At 43.2% G+C, this 22,126-nt stretch overlaps 1 protein-coding gene across 1 annotated transcript in view; it reads left to right on the top strand.

Moving 5' to 3' along the window:
• LOC138796053 (cysteine-rich venom protein-like) overlaps positions 1-22,126 on the top strand; it is a 427,653-nt gene that overhangs the window by 239,475 nt on the left and 166,052 nt on the right. The gene's annotated exons all lie outside the window — the stretch shown is intronic.

Raw genomic sequence — 22,126 nt, 5'->3', positions numbered from 1 at the left:
TGTGCTGGGCTCGGTGTCTGCTCCCCCTCCCCCTCCCTCCAGCTCCTCTCACTGCACGTGACTTCCTGCTCTGGTGTGGAGCTGTCGGGACGATGGAGGAGAAGGCTGCCGGGTGAGGATGACAGCCTGCTGCTGCTGCTAGGTACATGAGGGGGATTCACCACTACACCCAGCATGCTAGAGGGAGTAAGTATACTGTATATGTAGTGTGTAATGTGTATGAATGTAGGTGTATAATGCATGAATGTAGTGTGTGTTACATGTCCTGTGTGTAGTGTGTGGGCTGGATGGTTTGTATCTGTATTATGTGTTTTCATGGATGTGTGAGTGTGTGTGTATATATATATAATGGTGTGTGTGTATATATATATAATGGTGTGTGAGTGTGTGTATATATATATAATGGTGTGTGTGTATAAGAAGCACTGCTGTGTTGAGGTGAATAGACTGTATATAGGAGCTGCAGCCATTCTCCGGCCTCATCAGTCTTATGTATACGCTGCAGCTCCTATGTATAGTGTATGACGACATCACTAAGGCAATACGGTGTATTTTATTGAGAAAAAAATAAGGTGGTATTCAGTCTTTAGGTGGTGGTCACTGTATGGCGGTAATATTGGTCTGTATATAGTGTCATTATGCAGTGGTCACTCTATGGCGGTAATATTGATCTGTATATAGTGTCATTATGCAGTGGTCACTCTATGGCGGTAATATTGGTCTGTATATAGTGTATATATAGTCATTACTGCCATAGGTTGACTACCACATAATGACACTATATACAGACCAATATTACCGCCATACAGTGACCACCACATAATGACTCTATATACACACTATATACAGACCAATAGTACAACCATAGAGTGATCGCCCCATAATATTGGTCTGTATATAGTGTGTACATAGAGTCATTATACAGGGGTCACTCTATGGCGGTAATATTGGTCTGTATATAGTCATTATACAGGGGTCAGCCTATGGCATTAATATTGGTCTGTATATAGCGTATATATAGAGTCATTATTGCCATAGATTGACTACCACATAATGACACTATATACAGTACAGTATATATAGTACAGCCATAGAGTGATCGCCACATAATATTGGTCTGCATACAGTGTATATAGAGTCATTATACAGGGGTCAGTCTATGGCAGTAATATTGGTCTGTATATAGAGTCATTATGCAGTGGTCACTCTATGGCGGTAATATTGGTCTGTATATAGAGTGTATATAAAGTCATTATACAGGGGTCAGCCTATGGCAATAATATTGGTCTGTATATAGCGTATATAGCGTAGAGTCATTACTGCCATAGATTGACTGCCACATAATGACTCTATATATACACTATATACACCAATAGTACAGCCATAGGGTGACAGCCACATAATATTGGTCTGTATACAGTGTATATACAGTAATTTATTATACAGTGGTCAGTCTATAGCGGTAATATTGGTCTGTATATAGTGTATATAGAGTCATGCGGTGGTCACTCTATGGCAGTAATATTGGTCTGTATATAGTGTATATAGAGTCATTATGCGGTGGTCACTCTATGGCGGTAATATTGGTCTGTATATAGTGTATATAGAGTCATTATGGGGCGGTCACTTTATGGTGGTAATATTGGCCTATATATAGTGTGTTTTCTTCAATAACGGTATGGAGGTAATATTTGGTCCTGATTATAGTGATTTTTTTTTATTTATTTTTTTAAAGCAATTCATATAAATAGTTCTTGTATTTACACCACTAGCGGGCAGTCTTGACATGTAGTGGCAGTCCCAGAATGTAGCGGCGGTCCTGACATGTAGAGGCAGTCCCGACATGTAGGGGCAGTCCCGACATGTAGGGGCGGTCCCGACATGTAGCGGCGGTCCCGACATGTAGGAGCGGTCCCAAAATGTAGCGGCGGTCCCGGCATGTAGCTGCGGTCATGGCATGTAGCTGCGGTCCCGGCATGTAGCGGTAGTCCTGACATGTAGCGGTAGTCCTGACATGTAGCGGCAGTCCTGGCATATAGCGGCAGTCCCGGCATGTAAACTTCTGAACTGAGTAAGGGCCCTAATACATGGAGCGAAAATTGTCCGAATCAGGACGCTATCGCTCTGTGAGGACACTGGGGAACATGAACAGGTAGTATATATCACAGACATGGCCTGAGGACACCGGGGAACGTGATCAGGTAGTATATATATCTTTATTGTTTACTATATACAGCAAGGATTGCACACACATCACTAATGATATACTGTATATATACACATAGGGGGAGATTTATCAAACATGGTGTAAAGTGAAACTGGCTCAGTTGCCCCTAGCAACCAATCAGATTCCACCTTTCATTACTCAGATTCTAAGTAGGTGGAATCTGATTGGTTGCTAGGGGCAACTGAGCCAATTTTCTTTACACCAGTTTGATAAATCTCCTCCATAGCTTTTGCTGTAGTAGGCTCTCTAAGCGAGCTCCATTCTACCAGATTGGTGCTCACTTCTGCAGAATATCAGGCAGTGTAATACGGCCTTAAAAGTGGCAGTATGCTTCCAATAACTGCTGGCTGAACAATCCTTCAGCTGACAATTATCTCTCCCATCTGGTCCCGTCCTCCCCATACACAGAAATTTGGCACATCTGAGTTTTCCTGTGTTTTCTATGATAGTGTAAAGCCATAGCCATACAGATCTGATGGCGGCTTATCTCTCTTAGAACAAAGAGGTTGGGCATTGATTTTCCATCAAGCTCGATCCCCTATGTCCACTGATATCATCTGTCAGAGGACTGTCCAGAGAGCCCCATACACCTTACACTGATGGCCGAACCCACCAGGAGCAGCAGGTACCACCAACAAAAGAGTAACATGTATGGGGACCTTAAATTGTTGCTAAAATATTTCAGCATTTGGGGCCCCACCTTTAACTTTGCCCAGGGCCACATCTAGTCTAAAACTGGCCCTGCCCCTCTCCAGTCTATCCTGAACGCAGCAGCACTGGTTACCCATTAAATCCAGAATCCACTTCAAACTCCTCACCCTCACCCATAAAGCCGTCCACAACTCTGCCCCTCCATACATCTCCTCCCTCATCTTCACCTATCATCCTTCCCGTGGAAATGATCTAACCTTAACATCTTCCATAATCAGAACATCTCATTCCCGCCTCCAAGACTTCTCTCGTGCTGCACCAGTTCTCTGGAACGCCTTACCCAAAGACATCAGACTTATGCCCAATACTCACAGTTTCAAGCGTGCCCTGAAGACTCATCTCTTCAGGCTCGCCTATAACATTCCCTAAACTGTTTCCCCCTTCTGGTGTTTCCCTTGCTCCATCTCTGACGGTTCCTGCACTTTATATGTTTACTTGCATCAGACATTGGTGTTGTTACTGACTTATCCTGCATTTCTAACTATGTACAATGGCCGGACCATGGACAACTAAAGCACTTATGCCTGGTGTCAACGAAAATTATAGTCTGTAAGCTCCAACAAGCAGGTCTCGTTTATACTTTGTATTTTTGTTATTTTTATTTATTATGTTCTTATTTATTCCAATTTAACTGTGTATTATGTACCTCTGTACTGTATGCATAGGAAAAAAAAAAAGTGCTGCGGAATCTGTTGGCGCTATACAAATAAATTATTATTATTATTATTTATTATATGTTCATTAAACAGCTATTGCTTTGGTATTGGCAAAAATTCAAAGTATCAAAAATGTTAAAAATCTTCAGCTAGTCAATCTTTACATTTTCTCCTAGGAGAGGAGTCAACATTGGTGGATCAGTGGTTGAAAATAAAGTTGTTTCCCAGGACAGCAGTAGACGTTGGTGGATCAGCTGTGTATACTTTTCTTGGATAGAAACTGGCACGTGCTGGATTGCTGACTGTCGGCTGATGTTTCAGTCATAAAAATCAGGCAGGGGTGGTGAAATCCCATCTTATCCAGGATTGGTTGAACTTGATAAATGTCAGCCTCACCACACTGGGGCAATACAGCCTGGTCCTTCTGGGAGTCACAATGGCCACTGCTGCACTAAACACCCTCTCCGATGCAACATTGCTGGCTGGACAAAACAGCAGAGTCAGAGCAAACTGTGCCAGCTGTGACAGATGTCGAGCTTCTCTGCCCAGAACTGCACCAGATCGGAAATGTTTAGGGGGCAAGGGTGACTCCAAATATGATTAACCTGGAATTTAAGCTTCTGCCGGATGGAGATATAAGTTTGTGGCTGACGGATTTCCTCTTCTGGTGCTTGACAGAGTCACTCATAAGTGACTGGAGGTTGAAATGGCTACCATGACTGGTGCTGCACCTCACGTCCCCACTAGCAGTCATGGTTGTCAAGTGCCCAGGGTCCTCCTGACTTCTTGTTGGGGAAAGCAGGCTGGTGTTCTTGCTGGTACGCCTCCAACAACCGACTCCACAATAACTCACGGTACAATTTGAGTTTGGCTTACCTGTCCAACAGAGGAAAAAACTCTGTCATTTTCCAGCAGAAACATTGGTCGACCAGAGTGGCCAACCAGTACCTGTCCCTCCTATGGATGCCCTCAATTCAAATGTCAGAGCACTTCAAACAAGCTTGTGGCCATGTGTGAGGGTCAATGAGTGCCTTTTCTCACCGGTATGCTCTGTGTACCTCCATGGTGTGCTGGGGTCATCCTTCCACCAGATCTTTCTCCATCTGTCTGCATCAGTGTTTGGAAGACAAGGCCATATAACTCATTCTCTTCCTCCAACACCACCAATTTATGACATGGCTCAATCTGCCTTTTTGTTTCAAACCCCCTCCTAATAGTCTGTAAGCTCATGCATGCGAACAGGGACCTTACTACTCATGAATGGATAATTATATGTATATGTCTGTAATGTCTGATTTTGTCCATGTATGTACCCCCAGAACTGGTCAGGATATAGCTCAGCCAGGTGCTATACTGTCGTGACGCCAGTGGCGATTGGAGCACACAGGTATGATGGCACACCTGCTTTTATTTTAATAAGGCTGGCTATACCCTTTTCCCTGTGGTCGGTAACCTGCCGGGCTGTTTGGGGGTCCCTTGGGTACTTATCTCGGTGGTACGGAGTGGAGTTGTGACCCACCCGGACTTTTGGTACCACCACTCACGGAAAGGGGAGATGACACAAGGAATATGTAATGGCTGTGTAGGTGCTTGAATAAGGATCACAGATACACGTTAAAATAAAAAAAACTCTTCTTTACTGCCAGAATACTTGATACAGTGATGCACAGTAAGTTTCAGCTTGATAAGTTACTTTAGACCTTAGTGACCAGATCTGTGCTGAGAGCTGGGTAGGAGTATAGTCCTGCTGACTGAGCTGCGTGCTGAGAGATAGGAGAAGTTTAGAGAAGTAGAGAGGAGGGTTTCGAGAGAATCCCAACCCAAAATAGTACTGTGCTCTGCCCGAACTTGAGAAGTAGAATAAGTATAACACTTGAGAGTAGAGAGAATACTTGTGCCCATGTTTTGACTCTTTGGCCTTTGCACCACCTATCGCCCACCAGTGTCGGGCGACCCGTCCAAGAGGGTGACACAAGCCCCAGACCTTGTTACCTGGGATGAGCAGAGTGGCCAAGATTTCCTGGTGACACCCGCTCTGCCATATAGCGTACTTAGGCTTCTAGCAACTTTGCTCTATCCGGATCAGTTCCTATTTCTTTAGGATACTGTCCTCCACTTTTAAACTTGTTCACAGCGAGGGCTGGGATGATCCCTGACTTGTCCTCTAAGTGTGCGTTCAGCACTGCATAGTGTGTAGAAGTGCTGCTTTCAAGAAACACGGGTCTGTCCCCATGTGCGTCCATCCACTAGCACACCTTAGACTGGACTACACTAGTTGTGTGAGTCCCGTAACAGGGGACCTGGCATAGGCCATGGCCCAGCTTGACCACTGTAGGGAGCATTTCTGTGTGCGTCTGTCCTCTACAGAATCCAAAGTAGGACTCACTAAGGTGTGGCTACACTTCCTCTCCCCATGTGACAACTTCCTACTGCATCAGTAACGTGTGCTGTGAGTGGGTGAGAAGAGAGTGCACGGAAAAGTGAAGGATAGAGATAGGTAGAAAGAGAAAGAGCTCTCATTGGTGCGCAGATCACAAAGACAATAGCCCTTTAGACACCACAGCTGTGCACTACTTAGGTATACAATACATATACTAGTGAGATCTAGTGGCAAACTTAAGTAATACCTCACCAACACTGACACTTTAAAGTACAGGCTTTTGCAAGAGGTGTAAGAACAAGCAACACCCATTGTGGGCCACCACACTGCGCAATCTGTTGCACTAAATAAATAAAAATAATGATTATTATTATTTTTCACATGGTAGTAGCACTGCTCAGCGATGATGCAGTCTCCATGACATGAAGCAGTGGGATGACGTCATTCACACCGTAGTCGTTGCGGCTGACCGACAGAGTGGCTTCCTTAAATGTTACCAGCAATCCGCAGACATCACACAATTGGTGACCTAAAAAATTGCAGTTTTGTGTGAAGCTGCCAGAATGCGTGACGAGTCAAAGACCACCGATCTCTGTTCATACATCTGGTCCAAAATGTGGAGGGCCAAGTTCCACAGATCAGATGATGTTTGTGGAGTCCACATGGGAACTGGATCTGGCGGAGGGTGTTCTGTTGCATGTAGGAGTGGCTAAAGTGGGTGCAAAGTTTTCAGCAGCTCCTTCAGTCCTGGAAAGGAATGGAGGAACTTTTGCACAATGAGGTTCACACGTGAGTCATGCATAGAATTTGTGCTATCCCTCCCTGCTGCAATGCCGACACAATGTTCCACCGTATTCACCAGCAGTATATAGCTTACACTGTCCCACTAACTGGACCAAAAGAGCTCTCCTCTACCTGAATCTTCTACTGACTCTCCTCTACCTCTCTCTACCACAAGGACCTTTTTGAGGGCTTCAGTTGATTGGACGGCTGCAAGGGATTGGATATGGATAATCCCTTGCACACGCCCATACACTGTACTAATTGAAAGTGTTGTGGAAATAAAGACAATTCTGTTCATTCTATTGTTAAAGATGGCCCCCATATCCTGGACAATGCCTAAAGGAGAAAGTCTGTGTATGACTACGTAATCCATGATCTATGTAATACAACCCACTATGCACATAAGGAGCCTGTCCATGGCAAATAATAGCCTGGCATCTTATCTATATAACTGCCCTCTTTGCTCTGACTTCTTTCTGCTATATAACCTTCTGTAACGCTTATAATAAACGAGTTCTACCTTGACATGGCGTCATAGTGGTTCTTCATACGCCTATGCATATATATATATAAATATATATATATATATATATATATATATATATATATATATAAGCATACCTAATTTGGAGCAGATAGACAACAGTCTGGTACGGATTGAGTACCATCCACAACAATTTGGCACCCCAGATGGGACCACTGGCGAAACGGACCTTGGTGAGCCAAAAATAACCACCACACCTTTCCAAAAAGTGGCCGGGGAATGGGAGAGCGCATCTCCATTGAGTACGGTAAGAAAATTTTGTAATCTTGCCCGAAATATTCCTAGCCCACTGTCTGTTTGGATGTGGTCTGTCGGCTGGCAGTTGGTCACTACAAAAGCCTTTGGTCAAGAATATGGTAAAATCTCTTGTCTATCTGTGGTTATGTTACGTGTCTGAGAGAGTTGGAGTCAGGGCAGCGGAGAATTGGTCTGTGCAGAGTGTTCACTAACAGACGGTAGTCTTAACCTCTTACTGAATACGTTGGTGTAGACGTCTCAGGGTACAGGGGAGTTGACAGACGTGGATCTGAACCTCTTACTGAGTATGTCGGTCTAGGCGTCTCTGGGTACGGAGGAGGGGACACGTTCTGGAGGCAGGCGGGAACCGGTGGGTCTGTCTCCGCCTTTAGAGCAAGTGGTAAAGTTTGCTCCTGTTGTGTGGACTCTTTGTGTAGACTGGACGGAAAAAGGTGATTCGTAACTCAGGTTGTTTTGTTTTGTGTGTCTAACATGGAAAAGCGCATATCACTTGGACTAGGGGAGTACACAGCCTCCCAACTGGTGTCAGAGAAAAAAAAAATGCTGTGAATTAGAAAGAAACCATGAAAATAAGATGGGAACTAAAAAAAAAAAAAGCCTTGAAAAGATAAGAGGAAATAGCTTACTGATGCAGATTTAGCGAGAGACTTCCATAAGAGTGGTGGAACAGAAAATTTTTCATAAGTATATTATATATGTGTATCAGACAATGCTACCAGGTGGGGGGGCCACCGCCCTAAAATGGTGTCGATTACTGGTCCTAACCTAAATCCTAACTCCCATCATATTTGTTACAATTGTGGATCACATTCCATCACCCTGTTCCCCCCCCCAGAGGAAAAAAGAGGTGTCTCCAGAAGCAGTCCCCCCCATGGGGGCTGGCACAGTACACCACCTAGCACCACACCCCAATATTCTGTAATTAACCCTGATCGGATTTTTCGCGTCCCCCCAGCTCCACCCACACAAAAGTTGAGGCACAAGTCTGCGCGTCTTCAAAGATTCATTTCTCCCTCTAATGTATGGCCTTGATGAGGTGCTCTGTGCAACTTGCTGATAAAAGACACTACTGTGAGGAAAGCTGTGAGCAAGTAAAATGTAACAAGTAGATTTTTGATTAGGAGTTTCCTCTCAGTGGAATGTGTAGGAGTGGACTTGGAGAACTTACATTATGCTCAGAGATTTTTAACACAAGGCTAAATTACACTACAAATTAGATGGATGGATATATATATATATATATATATATATATATATATACTCACCGGCCACTTTATTAGGTACACCATGCTAGTAATGGGTTGGACCCCCTTTTGCCTTCAGAACTGCCTCAATTCTTCGTGGCATAGATACAACAAGGTGCTGGAAGCTTCCTCAGAGATTTTGGTCCATAATGACATGATGGCATCACACAGTTGCCGCAGATTTGTCGGCTGCACATCCATGATGCGAATCTCCCGTTCCACCACATCCCAAAGATGCTCTATTGGATTGAGATCTGGTGATGTGGAGGCCATTGGAGTACAGTGAACTCATTGTCATGTTCAAGCAGAAATCGAGACTCATCAGACCAGGCAACGTTTTTCCAATCTTCTACTGTCCAATTTCGATGAGCTTGTGCAAATTGTAGCCTCAGTTTCCTGTTCTTAGCTGAAAGGAGTGGCACCCGGTGTGGTCTTCTGCTGCTGTAGCCCATCTGCCTCAAAGTTCGACGTACTGTGCGTTCTGTGGCATCAACAAGGCATTTCCGCCCACAGAACTGCAGCTCACTCGATGTTTTTCTTTTTCGGACCATTCTCTGTAAACCCTAGAGATGGTTGTGCGTGAAAATCCCAGTAGATCAGCAGTTTCTGAAATACTCAGACCAGCCCTTCTGGCACCAACAACCATGCCACGTTCAAAGGCACTCAAATCACCTGTTTTCCACTGTTTTCTACAGTTGTTATTATATACCTTTATAAAGGTGTATAGTGTTATACTTGGCTATGTTATTATATACCTATAGGCCAAGTTTAAGAAGGGGAAAGAAGGGAATTAAGCGGATCAGTTTAAACACTGCACAAACTTTTATTTTTGTGACTAAAGATGTTTATTGAAATGTTTATTGTGTTTTTGTTACTATTGTGTTAGAAATTTCAAATCTGAAAGATGAAAATGTAATTGAAAACCCAAATATTAATGAAGTTTTAAGTTATCATTGTAGATAATCCCAGATTTTACAAAGATGGATGACAAGACAGGATATACGGTGACCTCCATGCAGAATGACGTACCACTAAAAGCAACCACCCTATCCAAGGTGTGAGGACAGTCACTGGGACATATAGAATGGTTACAGGTAACTTTACAGATGTCTATGTGAACTCCAGGTACACTTTTTGATCACCCACCATAATGGGTCAATTGGCGAGTTTGAGATTTGTTGATTCCCTGGGCAAATCAATGTGTAAAAACTGATTGAGCAAGAAGAAGAAGAGCTGCCATAGAGCGGCTGACGCAACGTTCACGCAGACAAACCCTGAGGCCACAAAGGGTGACGGATGATGGACGAAGCTGCCGATGCTGTAGTTTCCGTTCTCTCCCTGAGGTAACCGTACATAGTGTACAGGTGGAGGGGAGATGTGGATCTGTCTGTTTTTAAGTCTTTTCCAGAGACAATCAGCAACAAGCTGAGAGACCAGCGGATGGAGAGGAGGTACAGGGTGAAGATGGCATCAGACAGTAAGTAACTGTGCCGGCAGTCTTGTATCTCACTGTAAGCTATCTGACAAAACCAGCAGAAGGAAGCCATGTGTAATGTGGTGTAGTATCCTCACATTGGGCGGCCCAGGGGTCAACAAATATAGTAAAGAGGGTTGTGTAGGGCTGTATTATCTACACCTGTCATAACCTACTGTAGGTAACCCAATAAAGGTGCCTGTCTGCATAGTATGTGACCATCCTGCCTGTTTCAGGGACTGTAAGTAGACGTCATCCACCTGCCCTAGGAGGTCCGTATAGGTATGTCCTTGTCTGTATTGATGTCGTCCTTACAGGTTAGCTGAATGTCAACCACAGCTATGTGAGAGAACAAAACCAAGGAGCAATGTCTGTGGTGATACTAGTGGCCTCATAGCAGGAAAAGAGGCCAGGAGTCTGAGCGGCTTTTTCAGTCAAAAGACAGGGATAAGGATCCATAGCAATGCCGCTAACTGTGACAAAAAGGATCATGTGATATATGATTTCCATGAAAAGGCTTTGAAACCTTAGGTGATGTATAGTTTACACCTTGTTTTTATTTCTATGGTGGTTATTTTATGTATATGTGATGATCTCAGCGACACAAGAGACAATTCAGTAAGATCCAAACACGTCAGTATTAATTGAACTGTATGTTACATAGTTACATAGTTAATACGGTTGAAAAAAGACACATGTCCATCAAGTTCAACCAAGGAGGGGATGGATACAGGGAAGGGGGAGGGGTGATAGGTTCTATACATATGCATTTATATTATTTTGCTCTAAGAACTCGTCTAGCCCTGTTTTGAAGCCCTCTACTGTTTTTGCTGTGACCAGATCCTGTGGTAGACTGTTCCACAGATTCACAGTTCTCATTGTAAAGAAGACTTGTCGCCTCTGGAGATTGAACCTTTTTTTCTCCAGGCGGAGGAAGTGCCCTCTTGTCCTTTGAGGGGGTTTAACCTGGAACATCTTTTCCCCATATTTCTTGTAGGGGCCATTTATATATTTAAATAAGTTAATCATATCTCCCCTTAAACGTCTCTTCTCCAGACTAAACATGTAATTCTTTTAATCTCTCCTCATAACTAAGATGCTCCATTCCCCTTATTAGTTTAGTTGCCCGTTTTTGTACCCTCTCCAGCTCTACAACGTCCTTTTTATAAATCGGGTTCAAAAACTGGACAGCATACTCCAGATGGGGCCGCACCAAAGCTTTATAAAGCGGTAATATTATATCCCTGTCCCGAGAGTCCATGCCGGTTTTAATGTATGACAATATCCTGCTGGCCTTAGAAGCAGCTGACTGACATTGTGTGCTGTTCTGTAGTCTATTATCTACAAGTACACCCAGATCCTTCTCCATCAGTGACTCTCCCAGAGTAACTCCCCCCAGGACACATGATGCATGTGGGTTATTAGTACCCAGGTGCATAACTTTACATTTATCCACATTGAACCTCATTTGCCAAGTGGACGCCCAAACACTCAGTGTGTCTAAGTCATCCTGTAACATCTGCACATCCTCCATAGACTGTACTGTACTACAAAGCTTGGTGTCATCTGCAAAGATAGAAACATTTCTGTTAATTCCATTCTCAATATCATTAATAAACAAGTTAAACAGAAGAGGGCCCAGTACTGACCCTTGGGGTACACCACTTATTACCGGGGACCATTCGGAGTAGGAATCATTGACCACCACTCTCTGGGTACGATTTTTAAGCCAGTTTTCAATCCAGTTACACATTAAATTTTCCAAACCGATAGACTTTAACTTACCCATCAGACGTCCATGAGGAACTGTGTCAAACGCTTTTGCAAAATCCAGGTACACTATATCCACAGCCGCGCCGCCATCCAGGCTTCTACTTACCTCTTCATAGAAACATATTAGGTTGGTTTGACAGCTTCTGTCCTTAGTAAAACCATGCTGGTTATCACTTATAATACTATTAGCCACTACATATTCCTGGATGTAGTCCCTTATAAGCCCCTCAAATAGTTTCCCCACAATGGACATTAAGCTTACAGGTCTGTAGTTACCTGGGGAAGTTCGAGAGCCCTTTTTGAATATCGGCACTACATTTGCCTTGCGCCAGGCCCTCGGCACAATACCAGTAAGCAAAGAATCACTGAATATTTCATACATGGGTAGAGAAATTACAGAACTGAGTTCCCTAAGAACTCTGGGGTGTAATCCATCAGGCCCTGGAGCTTTGGTTACATTGAGTTTATTTAATTTATCTTGGACCATATCTATAGTAAACCAGTTCAGTAGATTACATGTGTTAGCAGCACTGGCCCCACCCACCTCAGTACTGGCCCCACCCACAACAGCTCCATCCTCTTCTTTTGTATATACAGAGCTGAAGAAGCCATTAAGTAACTCAGCTTTCTCCTGATCCCCAGTTATTAACTCCCCGTCACCATTATTTAGGGGTCCTACATGCTCTGACCTTGTTTTTTTTGCATTAATATATTTGAAGAATTTTTGGGGGTTTCTTTTGCTATCTATGGCTACCTGCCTTTCATTGTGAATTTTTGCTGCTTTTATTACATTTTTACAGGTTTTGTTGACTTCTTTGTAATGTTTAAAGGCTACAGCTGACCCCTCTGATTTGTATTTTTTGAATGCCCCTTTTTTCTCATTTATAGCCCTTCTAACCTCGGTTGTAAGCCATGTGGGATTGGATTTTAACCGTTTATATTTGTTACCCATAGGAATATATTTGGCAGTACAGTTATTTAATGTGGATTTGAAGATTTCCCATTTATTAGCTGTATCAGTATGTGATAGCAGCCGCTCCCAGTCTATGCCTTGAAGTTCTGCCCGTAACCCAGGAAAATTGGCCCTTTAAAAATTAATGTATGTTATTAGTATAATATAGTATATGATTATTTACAAGAAGAGATGTGACCAGTCATTAGACCTGTGTGATCTGATCATAAAGATGTTTCTAGGTACAAAATAAAGTAAAATAAAAAAAAAAGACTAAAAAGAAGTAAAAATTCAGAGAATCCCGTACTGAAGATTGTGAATTCACTGATTGGGTATTATAAGTGAATCTAATGGTTACATAGTAGGTCACATTGTAGAGATTTTGTCACATTTATCTGTTGTGCTGTTTTTTTGTTTATGTGTCAATCAACTTTTTGTTTTTGCCATTAGATAAGATTTGCTCACATCTAAACTTTTACTTTTCAGAAACTTTTTAAAGTTAGTTACTGTGTATTTCCCATACCCTCATGATGGCAAAGTGGAAGCAAGGAGATTTGCTACACCTGTAGTCAGGATTAGGGACAGGAGTGATGAGACAATAAAGTTTGGTTAGTTTGGTATCTGTCAGCTGATTGGACGGATATGCTGCCACTATATAGATACAACTGGAATTTCTGAGTAATGATGACAGTAGGTAAAGTGGAGCAGATGAGAAGAATAGTGTAAAGCACCGGCGGCATCTGATGAGGATTATTGTTTTTTCTTTTCATAATTAAACTCTGTAATTTTACATCTCATTGAAAGATGGTTTTCAGGAATCATACAGATATTAGTTTGGATAATAAGCTTGTATTTGTTTTGCTGTAACTAAGCTGTATATTGATGTATACTGTACAGAGTTATACATTGTTTTTCTGTTAATAGGCATAAATATAGAAGATTGTGGGCAGTAAAAGACCATTTAGTCCATCTAGTCTGCCCTATTAATATATCTTTTCAGTCATTGTAGAGTTACCTATTTTATTGTGTTTCTGACCTTTTCCCCCAACTAACCTCAGCTTATGTCCCCTTGTTCTTGTATTCAGTCTCTTATTATTAACACCCTCTTCCTCTTCTTACTGGTTATACCTCTAGCTATACAGCCCAACATAGCTTTCCCTACTGCCTGGCCTCATTGGTGACTCATTTTCAGGCTGTCAGGGATGACTGCCCCTAGACCCTTCTCTGCTGAAGTCTTTGCTAGAGCAGAACTGCTGATATGATACTAAGATAGAAAAAGCCTTCTCACCAAGTGCTTTAGTTTATATTTGGAAACACTAAACTACAGTGCCCCTGGCAGTTTTTGACCCACATGTTTATATTGATGCCATGGGGCGCCAAGGGGGGTGCTCAATGACTTTAAGGCCAGGACCTGGTAAAAGGCAGATTTAAATCACTGACCCCTATCATAACGGTAAACAAGAATGTAGATTGGATAAACTACATATATTACAATCATCAGCAATTTATAAACTACACCCGAGAGGCATTTAAAGGTGTAGTAGCAGTAACAGCTAGGTCCCACCTGTATTATGGTCTTTCAGAACCGTCTGGCCCTTGACACTCCTGATTTAAAAAGAAGGAGTCTGTAAAACGATAGGAGACATTTGTTGCATATACATTGCTGGTAATATGGGACCGGATGGTAGTATGACCACGGCGCTAAAAGGACTGACTGACATGTCAACAGAACTAAAAGGATATTCATGGACAGATGACCCTTGGCACACATACTTTAGTTGGATCAAAGGGTTGGCAGCGAGCTTTGGGATAGCCTTTGTGTGTGTTTTATTTTTCCTTGTTTTTATAGCATGTATTATCATACCGTGTGCCAGGAGACTGTTTACTACATCGACCAAAGATCTCAGCCCACAGATGTTGGCACTGGAACCTGCAACTGCAACCTATGGAGACCTGAACTACAAGAAGATCTACACACCTCTGAGACAATCTACACTATATAGTTCCAAAGATAACCCCCATAAGTGAAGTGAGATGAGGGTCAATACATCTGAATTTCCTATGTACAAGTCCACTAGTTGGGGGGTCATTCACTAGGAATGAACTGTCAAGTAACTGGTGAAGAGGAATCGGTGCATTGGGACAGATGGGTGAGGTTCTTTTATAGGGACAGAATAGTCTTCATAGGGGGGACTGTTGTGGAAATAAAGACAATTCTGTTCATTCTATTGTTAAAGATGGCCCCCATATCCTGGACAATGCCTAAAGGAGAAAGTCTGTGTATGACTACGTAATCCATGATCTATGTAATACAACCCACTATGCAAATAAGGAACCTGTCCAAGGCAAATAATAGCCTGGCATCTTATCTATATAATTGCCCTCTTTGCTCTGACTTCTTTCTGCTATATAACCTTCTGTAACGCTTATAATAAACGAGTTCTACCTTGACATGGCGTCATAGTGGTTCTTCATACGCCTATGCATATATATATAAGCATACCTAATTTGGAGCAGATAGACAACAGTCTGGTACGGATTGAGTACCATCCACAACAATTGCATGTGTGGCTGTAATTTTTTTGTAAATTTTTAAACAAAGCCTGCAAAAATTTGCTTAGTTAATGAAGCAAATATTTGCCAACTTCTTTGCAGCTTTGCTCATCTCTAGGATATATGTATATATAAGTGTACCTGGGGTGTCCCACCATGGATGTTTCTACTTTGAACACCCCTCACAAAAGCCTGCTATCTCAAAAGTGAAGTGGTAATGAACTCATGTATGAGTTTTGCCTCTAGATGTCAGTAGTATGTATATTCATATATATGTTGCACAGCTGTAGTCATGAAAGGGTTATTGTTGTGTTTGTCTACACCAATGAGAGTTTCATACTCTTTTCTACCTATCTCTATCCTCCTTTCTTCTCGCACTCTCTTCTCCACCACTCACAGGAGCTGTTACACACACCCTGTAGGAAGTTGTCACATGGGGAGAGGAAAAGTAAACCCACACAGTCAGTTCTTTTCTGTTTCTCTGTAGAGCAAGACACACAGATCAGGCATTCCTGCTGATCTTAGCCAGGAGCCTGGTTCTGCCAGGTTCCCTGTCCGGAACAGACCAGTTGTAGTGTACCCTTATGAAGAACACAGAGACTTTATTTTCTAGAGCAACACTTCTATCTACTATGCAGTGCTAAACACCTACAGAGAGGACAAATAAGGAATCACCCCAACCCACGCCTTTAACATCTCTAAAAGTGCAGGACAGTCTCCTAAAACTGAAGAACTGATCCGGGTAGAGCAAAGCAACCATGAGCCTACGTACTCTATCTCACAGCGCAGGTGACACCGGAACACAGTAGGACACTTTGCTCAACTCAGGTAACTAGGACTGGGGCTTGCATTACCCTAAAGGGACGGGTAACTCAACACTGCAGAGCAAAAGGGGGTAACGACAAAGGTCGAAACATGGGCACAAGTATTTTTCTTCTTTCAAATATTCTTCTTCTTCTAAAGTTCCAGCAGAGCACAAACTCTTATGACCTACTCCTCTCCACTCCTCTGAACTCTCTTTACTCTTCTCAGCACGCAACCAAGTCAGCACGGCTACTCTACTCTCTACCTCCACAGCTCTCAGTACAGTCAAGTCTGTATCAGTCTAGTATTATTCACCTGGATCACAGAAGTTTTAACAGTAAAAAGAACAAGTTTATTTATTCTATTAGGACTCAGTGATCATTGCACCTACACACAAGCTACACTGTCCTTGGGTTATTTCCCCTTTCTGTGGGTGGCGGTACTGACAGTCCGGGTGGGTCATAACTTCACTCTGGACCACCGTGATAAGCTCCCATGGGACCCATCACAACCCTGCAGATCACCAACCATTGGGGAAGGGTATAGCCAGCCACGCACAAGCAGGTACGCTGTACCATCACACCAGTGTTCTGAGTTAGCACTGGCGTCAAGACAGTACTACAACCGGCTGACACAGAGCAGTACCACATACCAATGAATAAACTGACTGTGAGTATACCACTATGCCAGTGAGCTGTATACCCTTCATAATGGTATCAATCAGAAAGGGCTGGGCCCCATAGCAAACATTTGATTGGGCCCCCTTTCCTCTCCCCCATCCCACTGTATGCGATCCCCATGTTTGTTAGCCCTCTGCCCAGTAGATAGCATATGTTAGGCATCTCCACTGGTATCCCCCAAGTAAATAGCGTCCTCCATGGTAGGTATCTCCCCTGTTATCCCCCCCCCAGGTATTACATAGTGTCCCGCAAAATAGGCATCTTCCCTAGTATCCTACCACTCTAGTATATAGTGTCCCCCGTGGCAGGCATCTCCCTTGGTAGTACGATAACAGCTCAGGAGGCCCAGTGTATTGCAGGGATGGGCCCCCTGATACGGTGGGCCCTGTAACAGCCGCTATGGCTGCTACAATGGTAGTTATGCACCTGGTTAGGTTAGGCACCTGATAACAGTGGCTCATCTCACAAATTAGATGCTGTGTCCCATAGGGGGTTAGAATTCGGTAGGGTAAGAGCCTAGACTAAAAGCACTATATATAGTGTATGGATCAGTATATATTCAGTAGTATAGTAAAATTATAACATCAATTTAACAGGACTCTTTTTGGTGACCAATAGTCTTTAACTGAGGACAACAATGGGTTTTACCAGTGTCATGCATATGCCCTTTCCAGGTGCTGCTTGACTCCTAACACACTCCTAACCACTAGTGATCCCTATTAGGCTATGTTCACACTACGTAAAAGTACAGCCGTTGTAGCCATCGACAATAACGGCTGTAGTTTTTGCGAGGTGCAACAATGCCTTATTTTGAATGGGATCCCGGCCGGAGCGTATACACATCGTACACGCTCTGGCCGGGATCCCGTGCGGGGCCGCAAATAACTGACATGTCAGTTTTATGCGGCCGCAATTCAATGAATTGCGGCCGTAGGAAAACCTGTCAGTTCACACAATGAAGCGAGTGGCTCCGGCCTCTTGCTTCACTGTGCGCTATGGGAAGCTCTGATGCGGGCGCACGCTGATGTGCCCGCATCAGAGCTCTGCGGCCGGAAAGATCATCCGGCCGGTACTTAAGTACCGGCCAGGATGATCCGGGCAGAGACCGTCCGGTCTCTTACATAGTGTGAACATAGCCTTATAGTGAAAATGGAACGAACCTGGAATTGGCCTAATCCCTCTGGGGCTCCAGAGCAGATGTATGAGCTCCCTCTTTAGTGCACACGCCTTTGTATTACTGTGAGCATTATATTAGTATACAGATAACACATTTTGATAATGACGGTGATAATAATATCGCTGAATCTGTTCCCCGATTGCTATGAGAACCCCGTATAATGGAGCAGACTGACACTCACATCTATGACAGCTGCACCTCAGCTCTAGGAGGATAGGCAGCGAAAAAATGAAATATCATGAGAAATGTGTCTGTAAGATCTTATATCAGATTGTAAGGCAACACGGCCCTATCCGCCCTACATGAAGGGATAGACTCTGCCTGAATATACGCCTACATTTTTTTTTTTCAAACAGTGTTGTATTCTATTTTTGTTACACATATACACCAACATATATCTCTTAAAGGGGATGCACATGGCTAGAATATTTTTGTTATACCAGAAACATAATATTTGTACAGTTTAAGGCTATGTTCACACTACGTAAGAGACCGGCCGGGTCACAGAATGGCCGGTCTCTGGCCGGATCATCTTAAGTACCGGCCGGATGATCCTTTCGGCCACAGAGCTCTGATGCGGGCGCATCAGCGAGTGCCCGCATCAGAGCTTCCCATAGCGCACAGTGAAGCGAGCGGCCGAAAACTGACATGTCAGTTGTTTACGGCGGCGTATGGGATCCCGGCCGGAGCGTATATGATGTATGTACGCTCCGGCCGGGATCCCATAGAACAACAGGCATTGTTCCACTGCGGTAAAAGTACGCCCGTTGTTGCCATCGGCAACAACGGACGTACTTTTACATAGTGTGAACATAGCCTAAAAGGGTTGTCCAGGCTTAGAAAAACATGGCAGCTTTCTTCCAGAAATAGCACCACACTTGTCCTCAGTTTGGCTGTGGGTTTTGCAGCTCAGTTCCATTAAAATGAATAGGGCCGAATTGCAATAACACACAAAACCTGAGGACAGGGGTGGCGCTGTTTTTGCGACAAAGTACCTGTGATTTTTCTATTCCTGCATAATACTTTTAACTGTATTCAAGTGAGCTGCAATATAAGAAACTGCCTAGATTGGCGGTGTTTCTGGGGGGGAAAAGTAGACACTTTTTTATATATATACTAAAAAACCTCTTAAATATATATTTCCCCATAAGCAAAAAGTCGTCGTCAGAGAATGAAAACAGATGACGAGCTGGCCTATTACTATTGTTATTACTAGATACTAGTGAATCGCCCGTCTTATCAAAGTGCAGTGATTTGTTTGATTGGCAAGCGGCTTACCAGCCGGATGCATTACAATTCTGTTCCACACCCTGCCGCTCCACCCTGGGTGCCAGGAAAAGCTGGATCCAGTCCTGGGAAACTGCTCCCAGTTTCCAAGGACTGTATCCAGCCTTTCACAGCACCCGGGGTGGAGCGGCACGCTGAATTAGTACAGAAGCGCAAATATTTAAAGTGAATGTACCATCAGTACATTCGCTTTAAGTCTTTCTTACACATGGATAGAACGGCACCGGTGTGAGGAAATCAGTGCCACTGTCCTTTTTTTGAACCACAGCTCAGTTCCTGCATATGGTGCCATTCCCATATGGTGCCCGGGAATAGAATGGCGCCATATGTGGGAACTGTACCGCGGTTCAAAAAAGGACCACAGCACTGGCTTCCCCATGCCAACGCCATTCTAACCATGTGCAAAACTTAAAGCGACTGTACTGATGGTGCTTGGCCGAGCTTCAAACTCAATTGAGCACCCTGATGCTCAACCGAGCATGCTCGCTCAATTAAAACTATTCCCCTATTGTTTTTTAGCTTTATTGTGTAGGTGGTCACTGCTCTAATGACCCCAAGGTTAAATAGCATTATGTATAGATTGCAAAAGAAGAGCCCATGGAGCCTCATCAAAGAGTCTCGAACCACAGGACTAGCCAAATATCTCTCCGGGAAGGACCCAGCCAAGGGGTGGCTCCTGTAAGAAAACCACCAATTTTTTTTTTTGCAAATTGAATTGTATAAAAAATACAATGCACCTTGCAAAAACTTTTTTTTTTCCCAAAGCATTTTCTTATGTAAAAGTAGTAAAAAATGTCTGTATGTTAATCTATACATAATGCTGTTTAATAGTGATGAGCGAATAGTGAGATATTCGAATATTTGTTGTTCGTACGAATATCCCGCGACTATTCGAATATTCAATTGAATATTCGATCCCATTAAAGTCTAGGGGAACAATGTTAGGACTGGCAGGCGTAGACAAGACAAGAGACAGTGACCCTAGATCTGAACCCACCCACTGTCACCTGCCTACTTGCCTCGGTCGACCCTAAACGGTCGCGGACAACCACGGAGTCGGTCCCTACACTGCGTAGGTGAATACACAAAACGTAGACAGACAAACAAAACACAATAGAGGATAGTCAACTAGCAGGGTCAAAACCAAACAGACAACGCAGTACAAAATCAGAAGGAGAGCGGATAGTCAAATGTCAAGCAAGAGGTCAGAACACGGGCAGAGCAATAGCAAGGGTATGAGGACAGGGAACGCTGGGAAAGGAGCAGGGGAGCTGGGACTAGTGACAACTAATAGCCAGCGGGGAACTGAGGATCTGACTGCTTTTTATCCAGGGTAAGAGCTTAGGTCCAGCAGCTGATTGGAGCAGCCCTGATTCCAGCACCAAGCTCAGCTGAACAGACCTAGCAGTGCAGTAACCCCTGCACTGCCAGAAGTCTCACAGGCAAGGCAGGTGTGGCTGAAGTAAAACACAGTTCAGACACAATTCCTATGCAAACACAGACAAAAATTCAGCGCTTCCTCGGCCGCCTGGCACAGACCGAGGAGCGCAAAGTCACATTCCTAACAAACAAGTATTCGATTAGTGAAAAACATCTATTTGACCATTTGGAGGTAAAAACCGGAAGCTGGGGGATTTGAACGCATATCGAATATTTATCGAATATTCGTGGGATATTCGTACGAATATAGAATATTTGAATATCTCAAATATAGATATTCGATCGAACAGTATTCGCTCATCACTACTGTTTAACCTTGCGGTCATTAGAGCTGTGACCACCTACACAATAAAGCTCAAAAACAATTCTGCAATTGTTTTGGTGCTTTATGAAGTTCATTGGGTTTGGTACATAATACCACAATACTTTAGTTTTATACCTCGGGTAGTTACAGGAAAGAATATCATTAATATTTATAGGTACTCCCAATATTTTTATTTTTTATTTTTTGCAGTTTTTTTTAAAGCAATTTATAAAGGACCAGTTCATTTTAAATAAACCTTATTGCACTTTAAAAAACTTTTTTAGCCAAACTTCATACAACTCCCCGTCCTTATCTCCTATACACGGCTCAAATAGTGCGGTCCATGCGCACCCAACACTGTTCAACACAAAAACCAAAAAAGAATTTTATAGCGGATGCAAGACCAGTATATACAAATTTACTTTATTGATTACACATCAGAAAATTTAAAAAAATTTGATTAATTTTTACATCACAAGGGGGCTAGAGCAAATACAAATCCCCATAAGGACGGTGGATTGACAAGGTTCTTTCATGTAAAATATGCCATCACAGAACAAATAACAATACAAAATAATGAACCTATACATATACTGGGCACTGGGCTGGTACTGCATACAATGGATAGATATACCTCACAGTGAGTATGAAATGATAAATAGATACCATCCTCCTATAATAAAACATTACCCATACGTGTCCTTAGTTCATGTATCCACCTCACCGTACGGTGTACGGTGAGGTGGATACATGAACTAAGGACACGTATGGGTAATGTTTTATTATAGGAGGATGGTATCTATTTATCATTTCATACTCACTGTGAGGTATATCTATCCATTGTATGCAGTACCAGCCCAGTGCCCAGTATATGTATAG

Source organism: Dendropsophus ebraccatus, chromosome 6 (assembly GCF_027789765.1).
Source record: "Dendropsophus ebraccatus isolate aDenEbr1 chromosome 6, aDenEbr1.pat, whole genome shotgun sequence".
Lineage (NCBI taxonomy): Eukaryota > Metazoa > Chordata > Amphibia > Anura > Hylidae > Dendropsophus > Dendropsophus ebraccatus.
Note: the sequence above shows the minus strand (reverse complement) of the source record. Positions and strands in the feature narration are given on the sequence as shown.